The sequence below is a fragment of the Plecotus auritus genome (assembly GCF_963455305.1).
Source record: "Plecotus auritus genome assembly, chromosome: 1".
Classification (NCBI taxonomy): domain Eukaryota; kingdom Metazoa; phylum Chordata; class Mammalia; order Chiroptera; family Vespertilionidae; genus Plecotus; species Plecotus auritus.
The window spans coordinates 161,285,838-161,302,704 of record NC_137770.1 but is presented as its reverse complement, the minus strand read 5'-3'; the positions used below and the strand labels follow the sequence as shown (position 1 = coordinate 161,302,704).

Here is a 16,867-nt window from a genome sequence, read left to right as displayed (position 1 = left end):
CTCTTTTCTTTTACATCAGAATCTGAATTTCAATCCTATAATTGCCCCTAAAATTTTGAGGGCCATCTTTTTTGCTGTAGTCCTCTAATGCTTTACTTCTCAGCAGCAACTGATAACAATGACCACATATACACTCTCCCTCTGGTCCTGTAACTGCAATGCTTTTCTATACAGTAACCATGATGTCCAGTCCCCAACTCTTTCAATCCCTTTTTTATTTATCTTTATTTTTGCTTGTTTTGAGGGTAAGGGATTGGTAGCATGGTTATTTGGTTCTTTATTTTCACCTGTTGAAAGACATGGACTAGAACTACATTGAAGTTGAGGGTAAGAAGTAACTAATTTAAGAAACTCTATCCCTTGTTTTATAATCTGATGGTCTTTGAATATTTAAGTTAATAATTTAAATCTGATGTTTTGAATATTTAAGTTAAAGATATGGCTAGAAATTATGCACTTGTCATATGAACATAAGTATATAATCAATACAACAGAAATGATGAGGTCTTTCTAAATGACAGAAAGATAATAGCATCAATCTAAGAATCCCTAAATTACAGAAAGCTGATAAGTTCAAAACTGATAATATCAAACACCAGATAGATGTAGAAGAGGAATGCTCTGAAAAAATGAATTAGGGGAGCTGCAGTCTAGCAGCAGATAGAGACAGTGGTCACCTAAGAGGATCCTTTTTCAACCTTTTAGTATAGAGACTGGAGCCCTGGTGAATGAAAATTCATGCACTTGAGGGTGGGCATCCCACAGCCCGGCCTGCCCCCTCTCACAGTCCAGGAGCCCTCAGGGGCGGGAGGTGACCCAGCAATCAGGGGAAGGCAACACCCCATCACACCACCGCTGCTGCCACTGCTGGCAACGCAAACCTCGGCCAACCCTGGTTACCTGAGCCTCGGGCATCCCTGGGGGGCTGCGCAGCCTCCATCCGAGGCATGCCTGTGCCTGAGGCCAGCCCTGGGCAGCTGGGAGGCTAAGGGGACTGGAGGACTCTGGAGGCAGGCATGCGGAGCAGCTAGGCTCACCTGGGTGCGGGCCCGGCCTTTCCATGTGCCTGCCATCCCAGCGGGACTGAGGGGACTGGGAACTACCATCTTGTGGCTGTGGGCACCGCCATCTTGGAGGGCGTGGTAGTAAATTAGCATATTCCCTCCTTATTGTCTGTGGGTGATACCATCGTTGAGGCTGGGGCAGTCAATTACCATATTCCCTTCTTATTAGCTGTGGGCACCACCATTTTTGAGACAGCATGAGGGTCACTTAGCACATTCCTCTTTGTTAGATAAGATTATCTAACAGAAACAGAAGACAGAATATTATATTGATCATCCATAGTACATCATCCAGGTTCACAATTTTCTTCTTTATTTTCTATGTCACTTCTCTCTTTTTTTTCCCCATCCACATGTATTCCTTCTATGGCCTCTTCCATTGCCATACAATCCCTCATATTACAGAAATCCACACAATGTTGTCAATGTTCATGGGTTTTCTCTAGTTTTTTTTTTTCTTTTTCACTCCATCCCTATACAACACCCCAACACCACTACCACCACCAGCAGACAAGCACCATATGATTTCACTCATATGTGGCATTTAATGATCAAACTGAGCTACCAAGCAAATTAGAGACAGAATTATAGAGAGCAGTCTATTTTTTGAAATCCTCTCAGAGATCCATAAACCTCAACACTTCAAACCAAATTCCCTAATCAACATTTCCAAACTTGACCTCTTTACTGAGGTCATCTGTGCTTTTTATTTCTTTCTCCCTTCTTGCTTTCATGGACAATATCCTCAACCACACACTCATAAACCATGAGCAACACGGATCACCTTTGTAGATAGCTGATATTGTACATTTTATGTTCATTCTTACTGGTGATATTTTGAGTGTAATAGTGTTATGTTTTGAATTTGAGGGCGACTTTACCCTTAGGATGTTGACCAGCATTCTCTGTTTTGTTTTTCTCTTAAATTGCAAATGTTTCCCACAAGCGATAGATTATCAATTATTGGCCTTTAAAAATATTAATAGTTTCCTATTCCATAGAGACCTGACCTATGGAAGACTCCTGAAGTTCTTTTTAATGGCTTATTCAACTATATTGTCAACTATATTGAAAAATCTAGAGCTATCTTCTTGCTAATTTAGACCCCTCACCTCCTCATTGTGTTGATCAAATATCTGGGTTTGAATCCCAAGACCACTAGTTATCTAAAAACATTTAATTTTATCCTAACAATAGTTAAGCTGAAATATTTTCAATTTATATAAAGACAGGCACCCTCATCTACACTAATAAAAATGGAACATGCAAATTGACCATGCCTCTGCTATGCCCACCAGCCAATCAGGAGCGAGTATGAAAATTAACCCAAAAATGATGATCGTTAATTTGCATATGCAGGTGAGTCGCAAAGAATGAAGACAGTGTGGAAGGAAGCCAAGTGCTGCAGAAGGGAGTGAAGTGGCAGAGAATGGAGTGAGGCAGGGTAGAAGGGAGGGAACGAGGCAGTGAAAACGGGAGGGAGTGAGGCAGCAGAGACGGGAGCGAAGCCCACCTTGGCAGGGTTTGCTCCCTTCTCTGCTTTGCTCCGGCCACAGGAAGCCCTATTCTTGCAGGAATCTTCCTGCAAGGGGCCTCTAGTATTAAATAATAGACTCCACAGACAAATTTATACTTAGAAAGACAAGATAATTCCTCATGAAGAAAATCAAAACAATATAAAATTAGGGGCTAACTTGTTCTGCACAGACAAGATGACAAGTGCTGAAAAAATGAGTTCAATGACAGCTCAAACAGTCAGAGTACACTTCATGTAGAAGGGGAGATTGGGAGCCAGGTCTGAACAGATTAAGGATTAGGCACCAGGAACAGAAACTGAAAATACAGAATGGACAACATGAGGAAAGGTGGAGAGATGCTGAAATCAGCTCAGTTATCTCACAGGATTAAAATCCAATGGCAGGAAAAGGAAAACCTATGTTCACACAATGATTTGTACACTCATGATTATAACAGAATTATTAATAGCCAAAAAGTGAAAACAACACAAAGGTCAAATAACTGATGAATGGATAAGTGGTTGAGCAGCACAATGAAATATTGTTCAGCAATACAAATAAATAAAATATTAATATATGTTGTAATGTGGATGAACCTTTAAAATGTGACATTAAGTGAAAGAAGCCAATCACAAAAGACCGCAATTTGTGTGATTCCATATATATATATATAAAATATCCAGAATAAGCAAATCAATAGAAACAGAAATTAGGCTGATTGTTGCCCAGTGCTGGGCAAGATGAAAAGCTGGTAGCAACTGCTAAGAGGTGTAAAGTTTGTGTTTGGAGTGATAAAAATATTCTATAATTGATTGAAGTGACAGATGCACAACTTTATAAATATGTTTTAAAATATTGAATTGTGTAACTTTAATTGGCAAATTATATGCTATCCTTTATAATAAAGAGGTAAAAGGCAAACTAACCCTCATGCCCTCACAAGATAGCTGCCTACAACCAGGCCCCCAGGGGGTTGGTGAGGGACAACCAAATGACTGAACAGCAGGCTGTGTGGGGTGATCAGGCCGGCAGGGGGGCAGTTTGGGGCAATTAGGCTTTTGGGGGGGGGGGGGAAGTGAGAGGCGGCTAGGCCAGCGGGGATGCACTTAGGGGCAATCAGACTGGCAGAAGGGGGCAGTTGGTGGTGACTGGGCCAGCAGGGAGGGCAGTAAGGATCTACCTGGCTGGCAGGGAGGGAGCAGTTGGGGGAAACCTGGCTGATAGTGAGGAGCAGTTAGGGACAAACAGGCCGGCAGGGCCAGGGGGCATTTAGGGGCAGTCAGGCTGGCATGCAGAGGTAGTTAACGGTGATCATGTCTATAGCGGGGGTGGGGGAGGAGGGCAGTTAGGGATGACCAGGCAGGCAGACAGGTGAGTGTTTAGGAGTCGGCAGTCCAGGATTATGAGAGGGATGTCTTACTGTGGTTTAGGCCCAATACCCAAGGGGTCCCGGGTTGGAGAGAGTGCAGGCCGGGCTGATGGGACCCCCCACATACACGAATTTGATGCACTGGGCCTCTACTGTGAATTATATCAATACAGTTTTTTTTTTTTTTAATTCCATTAGTGGATCTAGATTTACTTTCCTTAATTGTCTGTTGTGGGTGTACATATTACAATGATATGAATATTTCCATGCTTTCATTTCCAAGTGAGTGAGAATGAAGGATATGCCTACTTCAATTGGTTACTATCATGACCTTCCTCTACAAGTTATTCTGAAATCTATGAAATATCCATTCACCAAAGTAAAGATAATTCATAAAAAAATTGTATGGAACATTTCATTCAGCACTATCCTCTATTTGATCTGGCTGCCTCATCATGATAATGGAGATATCACTGAAAATATTGTGTTGTAAGGGAAGAAAAGCCTTTTGCCTTCTATGAAGAATGACGCATAGTTTTCAACATTCCTAAGGGCAGATACTGTAAGAAAAAACACAAAATACAAAAGGCAGAATAAAAGCCAGGGTTTGAAAAATAAGTGCACTATAAAGATAATGAAATTATAATAAATTAATCACAATGAAAATACAAAAGAAAGCTGCCCGTGAAAAGTAGTATCTTTGTATTATTGAACCAGCTATAGATTAACTGATGACATGCTAAATTTCATACATACTTCACTTCTGCTTTCATCTAATTCCTTCTGCAACTCTTGTATTTTATATTGTGAATCCATAAGGTGATGTGATTCAATCTTCAGTAAAGCCTCTGTCGAAGATAGTTTTCTTTGGGCATCAGCCATTTCTCCTTGAAGTTGTCTCACAACTGCCTAGTAAGTAAGATATTTCTGTTACTGATTTTATAAATCACATTATTATTAAATTATGTTAATGACAGATAAATTCACATACAGGATGGGGCAAAAGAAGGTTTACGGTTGTGAGTAGGATACTTACTACTTATTACTCTCCATACAAAACAACTATACACCTACTCTTGGCCCACCCTGGATGTATTTTGTTAGAGTCATATATTATTAACATAATAAGTAACTGTAAAAGTATCACTTTCTAACTCAATTCACCTTCTTTTCCTCATATGGACATGCTCCTGTTTGCTTTATCAGGTTAAAGTCACAGAAAATGTAATCCTCCTGCTAATCAGTATTAGGTTACTTAGACAGTGGACTCAGCCCCACTATCAACCCCTCCCCCTTCTCTCATGAATCTCAAAGCTTTAGAATCTACTGACATCTCAATGAAAAATGGGTATGTAAGTGGATCAAGTGGGACTAAATTCAATATTATGGAACTTTTTTTTTTTTTTTATTTCCTTTTTTTAACCACTGGTTTCAATTAACGTCAGAGCTCCTGGAACATTCAATTCCCTTGCTCAAATCCTCCCAAAAGGTTCCTATCTTAAAAGAAAAGTGAAGTCATTCCAAGGGTCTTCAAGGCCCTAGTTAACCTGGCCTTCACCTCCCTCCCTGCTACACATAAACCCTGCCACCACTCAGTAGTCTGAAATGGAGATCCAATGCCAAATGAGTAAATCACAGAGAGCTACAATGCTCTCTGTCTGAACAAACAGCTCCAAATGATAGTAATTAGGCCTTAACATGAGAAATATGAACAAATTATTTGTAAAAATATTCTAAGAAAATGGTAAATAGTATTTGAAAGTGTAAATCAGGTATACATTTGCTAAAACTCATCACATTTGTCCGAAATTATGATTGAATGAAAAGTAGATGCCTTTACAAGATCAGGAGGTCCTATGAATATATTATTTGAGACTGAAATATTTCCAAATTTAATTCAAATTAGCATCAATAAAAGTAACTTTATGTCAATCTAAATGTATAAGGATCCAGTGAAGGAAAGGTACTACGGGGTACAACATCTACAATTCAGTTCATCTGGGAAATCTGAATTTAATTGTCAAGATAACTCAATTAAATCTTAATTTAAAAATACTAATTTGAGGTAAGAGCATTTCCATTTATATGCTCCCTAACAATATTAAAATTCAGGGACAGAGATACTAAAATTATTATTCAATCAATATAAGACTTAAGCATTATCAATCTACATCTATTAGCAATCTGGAATTTAACCTCTTAACATTTCATGGGCAACACAATGTCTTTACTCAAACAAAGCACATCTCAGTCTAATGTTCATTTGATGAATACAATGTCTGCTTTTAAAATAATAGAACAAACAGCTTTATAATCTATACATTTTTTATATTCACCTGGATTCAACCGTAGCCATCATCAAATATTGCTCTGAATTTTCTTTGAGGAAATTTGAAAATATTTATCGGTCTGGATACTTACATCTCTTTCTGCTTTATAATTTTCATAGTGATGTATGCTTTCTTTTAAAAGATGCCATTCGTTGATTATTTCCTTATATGTTTCGTTCAGCATAAGACCTTTCTTTTCACTGGTGGCTTGAAATATTTTTATGGTATCTGCAAACTGATCTTGGATTTTAATGACTCTCTTTCTTTTCCTGTCAGCTTTGTTGTGAGCCTGACCCAGTTGCTGTAGAAGCAACATAATTTCACTATGCAGGTGAGATAGCCTCTCCTGGAAAGATTCCTGCTTTCTAGTGTCTTCATTCACTTTACCTTGTTTCTTATGATGCACATGTTCAATTTCCTTCATTTGACTCTGTGTTTGGCTTCGGTCTCCTTCTCCACCTTCTAAAACCAATGTCCTTACTCTAAGAGTATCTCTTATGTGATGAAGCTCAATTTCTAGGTGATTGAATTTACTTTCCAATTTAGAAAGTTGTTGAGAATGAATCTCAATGTTATGTTTTAGGTTAGACATATCAGAGTTCTTTTTGTCCTGGGAACAAAACCATTCTTCTTTTTCTTTCTTGAAAGCAACTTGTAGATCTCCTTTTGAAGTCTGACAATGCTCATGATCCTGTGTAACAGTAGCCGGTCTAGAACTATATGAGTCACATTCTGCTTCCAGTCTTCCTCTGTTTTGTTGTTCATCCCCCAGTTTAGGGCTTGACATTGTAATCTCAGCTCTCAGAACTTCAAGCTGCTCATTGTGTTGAAATAGTGTTTCTGTTAATGTCTTTTGAAGATGGTCATTCTTTTCTTTGAAGATCACAATGTCCTCAAAATATTTTTTTTCCATTTCCTGCATCTGATTTTTGACTGTGTCTAGTTCCAGTGTTAGCTTGGCAATTTCATCCTTCAACATGTGATTTTCATGTAACTGACGTTTTTGCTTTTCATAACTATCAGAAACCTAAGTAAACCAAAGGAGACTTTTAGCTAACTCATTGAAATGATATATCATGATAGACTGTGAAATTAATGAAACCTTTATGTTTACAATAAAAAGGTTCAATAGGTGGATATACCTCATAAAAAATAAATAGAATTGGACACAAAACTCTAACTTTATACAAGCCTACATTCTGCAAATTTCAAAAATAGAATATAAGTTGATGGATTTTTTTAAAGTGAAAAGCAAACCACAAGTTTCTGTTTAAGAGTCTCAGAATTGGAAAGGGCTTTTTCTGAATCACGACAAACCCAGAATACATTAAGGAAAAGATTAATAACTCCAACTACACTTAAAAATTGAGGTTATAGATTGTATATATAGCTACCTCACATTGAGGGTATTAACCCTGCTTCTATTTGGAGAGACTAAATTTCCTAAAATATTTTTCAAAGATTATCTCATAGATATTCTACTTTTTTAGTACTTTCAGTAATAAATACTAACTTTACTAATAACTGCTCATCTAGTCACTGTCCTAAGCTCTTGTACACCCATTTATGAACTCATTCAGTTATCACAATCTGGAATGGAGAGGTTAAAAACATAAGCAACTTCTGAATTTTCTCCAGGTCTCCAGACTCAAAAGTTGTTGCTCTTGCCCCAATCCACAGTTCTTCTCCACTGTGAATATGGAAACACAAAAGATGCCTTATATTTCAAAAAAGTAATGGTAAGATAAAATTTATAGAGCTCTTCTTAGAAAATCATGAGATTATGTTGCTGCAATAACTTTCATTTCTTGTTCACAATGTTTAGTGTAATAAATGCGAAATGGGTAGAAATGCACTGAATTACTTTACTAGGAATAACAATAAATTGTCACTAAGTATATGTTACATCATGGCATTCTCTTCAAAATCTCTTGTGTTAAAATGAGATAGTACTACGAACAAATTGTTACTTTTCTCAAAGGTAGAATGACATGTAGCATATTACCCTAGAACCAGCTCTTCTTTTCCTCCTTACCACCAGTGGAAATGAAAACCAACCTCTCTATTAATATATCAAGGAAATGTAATGAATGCCAAAATCTGGAGCATCTGTTGTTCGTAGTAATCCCTTTGAGATCATGGAAAACACAACAATTTCTATCAAAAATATTAAAAGCCTCCCCTGAGGATGAAGGCATTTTGAATGTCACTACTTGACTGGGAGAGACAAATGGATTTGAATTAAGAATATCATTTTATCCAATGGACCCAAAATGCCACCCCTAACACACACACACATACACACACACACACAGATATGTATTTAAATTATCTATAGTTCCAATATGTACCATAGTGGATTTCACATATCTGCACAAATACACACATTTGTACATGACTATGTAAACTACCTCATATTTCACTTTCTAATGAGCTCTTTCTAGCCCCTTTGGATTGCAAGGGTGTTTGGTCAGAATTCCATAGTTCCGGTTTTATTTTTTAAATACAATAATTATTGTAATATACTGGCATTCTGTTCTTGAGAAAGTTGCCTCTGAGTGTAATTTTGCTCTTCAGCAACCAAGGGACACATTTTGTTTAGTTTTTTATCCCATACCATTAACAAAAATTTCAAAGCTTAAGAACAGCTCCTTAAAAAATTGTTAAAAAGCAGCCTTTTAAAGCATAAGTGTCTTTTGCCTTCATAAAAACCTCAAATTTTAACTTAAGTGATAGCCAATTTTGTCATAGAGCAAAAATGCAGTATTGTGAAATAAAATTTGTTTATGAACATTTGAATAATTCCATCACAGTCTCAAGGCAATTTAGCCTGCATGTTAACCTTTCTAAAGGCCAAAATTAACATTGATGTGAATGTTTAAACTCAATTTATGGTCCTTTTCTTCATTTAGAAAACTTATACAGAGCATCAACTACATGCCAAGGATAGTAATAAATTAATAATTTTAGACATAAATGTCACAGTTCATATTTTGAATGAGATACCATTTTGCGTTTGTTTTAAATGTAATACTGTACATTAAATCAAAGGGATACAATTATTCAGAAAATACTGTTAGATATAAGACATTTTTTCCAAAGGTAAATTTACCTCATTCTCTCTTACAGGCTTCAGGGCCATGACTTGTGTTCCTATGGTGTTTTCAACGTTGGGGTTCATTTCAACTGCTTTCATGGACTGCCCTTCTTCTTTCCTTAACTGCGTCGTATTTTTTTTATGTAACAGATCAGCTTTTCGTCTCTTCTCTTTTTCTTCTTGTAATGTTAATCTGTAGCTAAACACAATCAAAGCTGTGATCAACATGAAATGAACTGTTATCCTATATAATAATGAGGTAATATGAAAACTGACAATCACTCTAGCACACAAGATGGCCGCCCCCATGTGGACACAAGATGGTTGCCACAAGATGGCGAGCAGGGGAGGGCAGTTGTGGGCTATCAGACCTGCATGGGAGGGCAGTTGGGGTAATGAGGCCTGCAGTGGAAGACACTTTGGAGGGACCCTGGTCTGCAGGGGAAAGCAGCTGGGGGTGATCAGGTCTGCATGGGAGGACAGTTGCGAGGGACAAGGCCTGCAGGGGAGGGCAGTAGTGTGGGAATAGGCCTGCAGGGGAGGACAGTTAGGGGCAACCAGGCTAGCAGGGGAGGGCAGTTAGGGGCAATTGGGTCATCAGGGGAGCAGTTAGGCGTCGATCAGGCTGACGGGGGAGTGGTTAGGGGGTGATCATGCTGGCAGGCAGAACCAGTTAGACCAATCAGGCAGGCCGGCAGGCAAGTGGTTGGGAGCCAGAAGTCCTGGATTGTGAGAGGGATGTCCGACTGCACATTTAGGCCCGACATTTTGGAAGAAGCTCAATTACACTTTGAAAAAGATGTGCCAATTTCATCTACAGTAGTGCATGAGAATGCTTTTTCCTCCAATGGTTAAATACTGGTTTTCTTTTTTAAATACAATAATTATCATTATAAGTTCAAAAAAATGTTATCTAATTGTTTGTGGATTTGCATTTTCTGATTACAAAGCAAGATTCACTCTAGCATAAATATAAAATTTGTTAATCAAGAATATTAGCTCAAATTGGAATTTGTTTTATAGGAAAATAATTACCTACTGTTAAATACTGCTATAGGCTTACCTATCAGAATCTTCATTCTGCACAATAGGAAACTGGTGCTTCTCACTTTGTTCACTGTTGCTTCTCTGTCTCACACCAACACTGTCAGTGTCATCATTAGCCACATCAGACATATTTCCTGACACTTCCTTCTTACTACTTTTCTGTTCCTTCTTTTCTTCAACCTTTGATATAAGTTTGATATGAAGGATGTCGTTACTACTTTACACATTAAGAAGACTATGTTTTCACTACTCTTCTCTTTGGCTTTATCATTTAGCTTTGCTATTACATTATTCATTAAAAAGACTATGTTTTAATTAATTTTATCATTTGGTTGCTGGATATCAGTTTGTTCACTGTTACTTTGCAGACTCAGTCCATCAGTGTCAGTGTTATCATGAGCACCATCATACATGTTTCCTGACACTTCCCTTTTACTACATTTCTGTTCCTTCTTTTCTTCAACCTTTGGTGAAAGATTTATATGAAGGATATTGTTATTACCTTATTCATTTAAAAGACTGTGGCATTACCTCTAAAAATAGGAAGAAGACAGGGATGGCCACTTTCACCACTCCTGTTCAACACAGTACTGGAAAGTGCTAACCATAGCGATCAGACAAGAAGAAATAAATGGCATCCAAATTGTAAACGAAAATGTGAAACTGTCATTCACAGATGACATGATATTACATATAAAAAACCCTAAAGACTCCACCAAAAAAACTACTAGATTTAAAAAATAAATTCAGTAATATAGCAGGATTCAAAATTAACACCTAGAAATCTATGGCATTTTTATATAACAATAATGAACTCACAGAAAGAGATTCTAAAAAACAAAACAAAACAAAACAAAAAAACATATCCTTGACCATGGAAACAAAAAAAAATTAAGTTACCTAAGAATAAACTTAACTAAGAAGGTAAAAGACCTGTATTCAGAAAACTATGGGACATTGAAAAAAGAGATAGAGGAAGATATAAACAAGTGATAGAATATACCCTGTTCATGGATTGGTAGAATCAACATCATTAAAATGTCCATACTACCCAAAGCAATCTATAGATTCAACGCAATCCCCATTAAAATACCAATGGCAGCCCTAGCTGGTTTGGCTCAGTGGATAGAGCATCAACATGCAGAACGAAGGGCCCCAGGTTTGATTCTGGTCAAGGGCAAATGCTCTAGTTGTGGACTCAATCCTCAGTAGGGGGCGTGCAGGACGCAGCCAATCAATGATTCTCTCTCATCATTGATGTTTCTATGACTCCCTCCATTAGCCTTCCTCCCTGAAAACAATAAAAATACCGAAAATACCAACAGCGTATTTCACAGACCTAGAACAAACACTCCAAAAATTAATATGGAATAAAAAAGGACCCTGGAATAACCGCAGCAATCCTGAGAACGAACAAAGTTAGAGGGATCACAATACCAGATATCAAACTGTATTACAAAGCCACTGTTCTAAAAACTGCCTAGTACTGGCAAAAGAACAGACATAGAGACCAATGGAATAGAGTAGAGAACCCAGATATCGACCCAAACCACTATGCTCAATTAATATTTGACCAAGGAGGCAAGAGCATACAATGGAGTCCAAACAGTCTCTTCAGTAAATGGAGTTGGGAAAATTGGACAGATACATGCAAAAAAATGAAACTAGATCACCAAATTACACCATACACAAAAACAAACTCAAAATGCATAGAAGACTTACATGTAAGACGGGAAGTCATAAAAATCCTAAAGAATCCATAGGCAGCAAAATAGCAGACATATCTCCTCGCAATATGTTTACTGATACAACTACTAAGACAATGGTAATTGAGTAGAAAATAAACAAATGGGACTACATCAAAATAAAAAGCTTTTGCACAGCAAAAGAAACAATCAACAAAACAACAAGAAAGCCCACTATATGGGAGAACATCTTGCCAATGATATTTCCGATAAGAGTTTGATCTTCAAAAGTTACAGAAAAATCATACAACTTAATAAAAGGAAGATAAACAATCCAATCAAAAAATGAGCAAAGGACCTAAAAGACACGTATCAAGAGTGGACATAGAGAAGGACAAGAGGAATATGAAAATATGCTCAAAGTCACTAATCATCCAAGAGATGCAAGTCAAAACAACAATGAGGTACCATCTCACACCTGCCCCACCCCCTGCTCAGGGCCCCAAGGAGGACTCTGGAGTCTGTGTTCCTGTCCCTGGTGCCCACAGGACCCAGACACCTGAAATAATACCCCCAAGACTCTACACTGACCCCTTTCCTCATGGGCCCAACACCCTCCTCGTCCAGGTCACGGGAGGACTTGCAGGGCCCTGGCGGCCATGATGCCTGAGAGGAGAAAGGCACTGACCTCAGGACCTTCCCCTCCAGGAGGCCACAGAACCCGACCCCTCCCCCCAAACCCCCAAACCCTCCACCCCCCACCCCTACCAAGCCCGGGGTTCCTCCTCACCCTCTCCTATGTTAATTAAAGTCCTGGGAGGGCTGCTCTCTGGACCTACCAGTTCAGTCTCCACAAGCAAGAAAGGGTGTGATGGAGGAAAACGGCCGCCTCTCCTTCCTTCTCCTCCCAGAATGCTGGCAGCAAGGCGCATGCTCAGCAACAGACAAGACTGAAGTGCGCATGCCCGGCACTGGGCTTGGTCCCCATTGGGCTTGCACAGTAACTTGGGCCATAAAGTGAGACTTGTCGTTTTCTTTTCTTTTTTTTTTTTTTAATTTCTTAACTTTTTATAGAATTGGCCAAATTAAAATAGAATAAGTTAACAAGTGTCTTTTTAGAAAAAATGTTTTGTACAAAAATACTGTCAAAATTTCCTAAAAAGCTTGCAAAACTGAATATAACTATTAGCACAGTGTCAAAAATGTTGAAGAGGGAAACAAATAAAAATCTGTGGTCCTGCAGCCTGGCCTGCATGCGCCTTCGACAGGGAGGTCTGGGAGACCATGGAGGAGGAGGAGGCGAGGCTCTAGGAAGGCCAGGGCCCCAGCCCTGCCATTCACAGGAAAGGTTGGCAGAAGCCCGAAGTCCTTGTTCCTGTGTAGGCAGCAAGTGCCCAGGGAGGGGACCGCTCCTGAGGGCAGGAAGCTGTGGCTTAAAAGGGAGGCCCTTGCAGGCCCATCCCTCCTTCCCATGGTCCCCAGCCTCCCAGAGAACTTCTCCTCAGCTCCCGCCATGTCCCACTGCCTGGGCGAGGCATCAGGCTGCAGCCCTGGGCTCTGCTGCAGCTGACCAGGCTGTGCTGCTGGGCCGGCCTGGCCCTCAGGCATCCCGCAGCCGCCACCCTGCAGCAGGGGCTCCCACCACCTTCCTGGTGACACTACAGCCAGGCAGCAGCTGACCGCCAGCACAACCCGACTTCTCAGGATGGTGGAGAGCTTCTTCCACCGCGTGCCAGCATCGTGGAGGACAAGCTGGTGGAGGACCTCAAGACCCAGGAGAGGGAGGAGCAGAAGCACAAGTGGGTGAGCGGCATCCTGCGGATCAAGTCCTGCAACCATGTGCTGCGCCTGTCCTTCCCCATCTGGCTCCATGATGGCTCCTGGGAGGTCACCGAGGGCTACCAGGTCCAGCCCCGCCAGCACCGCACGTTCTGCCAGGGAGGGAGGTATTCATTCCAGCACTGATGTGAGTGGAGATGAAGTGAAAGCTTTGGCTTCTCTGACTACATATAAGTGTGCAGTGGTTCATGTGCCATTTGGGGGTGCCAAAGCTGGTGTTATGATCAACCCCAAGAACTATACCGATGATGAGTTGGGAAAGATCACAAGGAGGTTTACCATGGAACTGGCAAAGAAGGACTTTATTGGTCTGGGCATTGGCGTGCCTGCCCCAGACATGAACCCGGAGAGCGAGAGATGTCCTGGATTGAAGACACCTGTGCTCGCACCATCAGGCACTAGGATACTAATGCCCATGCCTGTCACTGGCAAGCCCGTCAGTCCAGGGATGGATTTCTGCTACTGGCTGGGGAGTTTTCCATGGAATCAAAAACTTCATCAATGAAGCTTCTTACATGAGCATTTTAGAAATGACACCAGGGCTTGGAGAGAAAACATTTGTTGGTTAGGGATTTGGTAATGTGGGCCTTCACTCTATGAGGAATTTGCAACACTTTGGTGCTAAATGTGTTGGTGTTGGTGAATCTGATGGGAGTCTCTGGAATCCAGATGGTATTGACCCAAAGGAACTGGAAGACTTCAAATTGCAGCATGGATCAATCGTGGATTTCCCTAAGGCAGAGCTTTATGAAGGAAGCATCTTAGATGCCAACTGTGACATACTGATCCCTGCTGCCAGTGAGAAGCAGCTGACCAAGTCCAGGGCACCAAGAATCAAAGCCAATATCCTCACTGAAGGTGCCAATGGGCCAACAACTCTAGAAGCCAATAAGATTTTCCTGGATAAGAACATCATGGTTATTCCAGATCTCTACCTGAATGCTGGGGTAGAGGGGGCGCTTACTGTATCTTTCTTTGAGTGGCTGAAGAAACAAAATCATGTCAGCTATGTCCGTTTGACCTTCATATATGAAAGGGATTCTAACTACCACTTGCTCATGTTGGTTCAGGAGAGTTTGAAAAGGAAATTTGGAAAGCATGGTGGAACTATTCCTGTAGTACCCACATCAGAGTTCCAAGACAGGATATCGGGGGCATCTGAGAAAGACATTGTGCACTCTGGCTCAGCCTACACCATGGAGCTCTGGGGCCAGGGAAATCATGCACACAGCCATGAAATATAACCTGGGATTGGACCTGAGAACAGCTGCCTATGTCAATGCCATTGAGAAAGTCTTCAAGGTGTACAATGAAGCCGGTTTGACCTTCACACAGATGGATTGCCGCTGACTTCTTTACTACTCTCTTCACCTCTTCATCTGTAGACCAGCACAAGTTTACATGTAACCACAGATCTTTCTCTCATTGCTTATTAGACAATGGACAACATTCTCATGGGTTGATCCAAATGAGCCCCTTAAGAAAAAAGAAATTAAAGTTAGGGGATCATGTGCAAGAGAAAAAGTAGATGCCAGAGAGCCATTTGGGTGTATCAGCAAAAGAACTCAATTCTATAGATTACAAACAAAAATAAATGCTATTACTCTTTATGCGTTTTATTCTCCTAGAATAAAATAAGTACATGCTGCTGTAATAAAATTCCCTTTAATCACTTACTAAGCCTAACTTTCACTAAGCAGAGAAAAACTATAAGCACAATGAATGAAAAAGCTAGTATTTTTATAACATAAAACAGTATCATTTATAGTTTATCAGTAGTATGCTGTCCAACAAAACAAAAAGCCCAATGGAGAGTCAGTTATCTTCTTTCCTATCACTGCAAAGCAAATGATGGAGCCTATTTCTGTTGTGTGAGACTGTCAGAATTTATTAACCACACTGATGGCATATAGTCCAAAGAATACAGTAACCTCCTTATGTTAATTAATTGCTCTTCTTTTTTCAAAGTCTATTGTGTTGACTGCTTGAACAAAAACTCAAGTAGAGTGTCCCAGGGAAAGAAAAAAAAAAAAAAAAAAAAAGTTGGGCTCCCTCTTTGGAGTCTGGCTGGCAGCTATGAGCATTGCCAATAATGGCCAAACTCACACTGTCTTTGTGTCCCCTTCCAGAGGCCTCCCCTTCCACACAGATTCCACAGCGGCCTGGGCCTTCTGAATAGTAGTGTCCCAATGAAGTGCCAGATATTATTTATGTAAGAATGAGATTTATCTTTTTTTAAACAATAACATCCTTTCAGTAATTTGAAGTACTTTGTAACTCTATGACTTAACCTGGTGATAAAATCAGTTATTAAAAGTCTACATTTTCAAAAATAAAATCTGGGAAATGTTTGCCACTGAGGACATTCCACACACCCTACTATTGTCTGTACATATGACGGAGGGGCAGCCAACTTGAAAGAGATCAGTATGACTTTTCCTGATCCAGAAGGGCTTGGGCCACATCTACTTAACCTTCCAGTTTAGCATATTTTAAAAATTAGTCTGTACTCAAATGCATAGTTAAAAAAAGTGTGCAGAGTTTGTGCATCTGCCCTTCAAAGTTCATGCAACCAACTAATGCGATTTTTCCTTTCACTCATAAATTTGAATGCAGTTCAGTCATTTGGAACCATCTACAAAATCCACAAGACTAAGCAGTTTGCCAAGATTAACATCTAACAGTTGAGCACTGAAGAATGTGAGGAAATCAGGAATGAAAACAAACAACAAAAAAGACCACGTTAGCTAGATATTTCAACTACACAAGGGAGGTGAATGTGAAGGCTATAAAAAGGAAACAAAAACGGGGGTGGGGGGGGGAAGTGGCAGCAATTTTTTAAACTAACTTGTACAAGTTTATAGTTTAGTTTGTTTCCAAGTTCTCAAACCTTTCAAGGTTTCAAAAGTGAGATACTGT

The 16,867-nt window shown here is 39.8% G+C and overlaps 1 pseudogene across 1 annotated transcript; it reads left to right on the top strand.

The window, feature by feature from the left end:
- The first annotated feature begins 13,814 nt into the window (after nucleotides 1–13,814).
- On the top strand, nucleotides 13,815–15,298 carry LOC308241517 (glutamate dehydrogenase 1, mitochondrial-like; annotated as a pseudogene). Its single transcript has one exon. The product of its transcript is annotated as a glutamate dehydrogenase 1, mitochondrial-like (transcript).
- Nucleotides 15,299–16,867: the final 1,569 nt, after the last annotated feature.